Source organism: Citrus clementina, unplaced genomic scaffold, assembly GCF_000493195.1.
Source record: "Citrus clementina cultivar Clemenules unplaced genomic scaffold, Citrus_clementina_v1.0 scaffold_1, whole genome shotgun sequence".
Lineage (NCBI taxonomy): Eukaryota > Viridiplantae > Streptophyta > Magnoliopsida > Sapindales > Rutaceae > Citrus > Citrus x clementina.
Window position 1 is genome coordinate 21,236,767 of NW_006263303.1, and position 1,578 is coordinate 21,238,344.

Here is a 1,578-nt window from a genome sequence, read left to right on the forward strand (position 1 = left end):
GTAGAGGTGATTTGGGAGGTGAAAGAAAATGCAGCTGGAAGTTGGATGTAGAAAAGACCTTCACGAAGTCTACCCTTGCCAATCTGCTTCTTCGTGTATAGGTCCTGAAACTCACAAAAATTGGAAGAAAAAATTACCTTATATCTATTTGATTTGGTTAACTGACTAACAGACAGTAAATTAAACTTAAAACTCGGAATGTAAAATACTTTGTCTAATAAAAAATCTGGTGAAAAGGAGACTTTCCCTATGTGAGTGACTTGTGCTACTGTACCATCTGGTAATTGAACGTGAAGAGGAACATGACATGGTTCATAGGAGTGAAAAAAATCTAGCGAACTACACATATGATTGGTAGCGCCTGTATCTATGATCCAAGTATGTGATAAAGAGGAATTAAGTGATATACCTGCAAGATTCGCAGTATGTAGACTACCTGAAGAGGACAACATAGCTAGGAGTTTTTGATATTGCTCTTGAGTAAATATTGGTGCTTGGACGTCTTGATTGCTATTTGTTGCCAAGGCAGCTTTAATCTCATTTTTATTACCTTGTCCACGTCTTCTCCAATTTGGTGGATATCCATTTAACTCAAAACATTTTTGTTTTGTGTGGCCTAATTTTCCACAGTGTTCACACGATGGTCTGCCCCCATTTGCATTCAAGTTTCCTCCTCTGTTATCTACTGCAGAATTGTTATTCCAATTCCTATTTCCAAATGAATTTCGGCTTTGTGTTGTCAATGCTGCAGCTTCTGGAGATCCCCCTATAGCGTGAATATCTTGTTGTTTTTCTTCTTGCCTCACAAGGGAATAAATTTTATTTGCATTAGGAAAAGGATCCATCAACAAAATCTGACTCCTCGTTGCTGCATATCTATCATGTAATCCTTGAAGAAACTCCATAGCTCGATCTAGTTGCTGCAATTGACTGACAGTTTTTGCATTCGCACAAGTACATGGTCCTACTTGTTGTAGAGAATTCAACTCATCCCAAAGCGCCTTCATGCGAGTATAATAAAGTGAAACAGATGCATCTCCTTGTCGTAAATTAGAGATGGCCTGTTTGAGTTCATAGATTTTTGGCGCATTGGTTTGCTGAAAACGCTCTTGCAAATCCTGCCATACTTCTCTAGCAGACTGTGCATACAACACACTTCCCGCAAGTTCATTTGATATGGAGTTCAACACCCAAGATCCAACAAGATCATTACAACGCTGCCATCTACCACCATCATCTTCATCTTCATCTGGTTTTGATATAGTTCCATCAACAAAACCGAGCTTGTTTTTCGCTCGTAAAGCCATAGTCATTGCCCTTACCCATGTACCATAGTTATCACCAGTGAGTAAAGGAGAGACCAATACAGCAGTTGGACTATCTGATGGGTGGACAAGGAAGACGTCATCCTCCTGTTTATTAAGGATGGCAGCTTGTTTTGATGATTGACCATCTGCCATGAGTATTTAAACAAAAGCAAAAGAACGGAGATAATAATTTGATAAGTGAGCAAAGCTCTGATACCATGTAAAATAAAGAATGGATTTTATGAATGAACTCTTATATTTCTTGCATTAA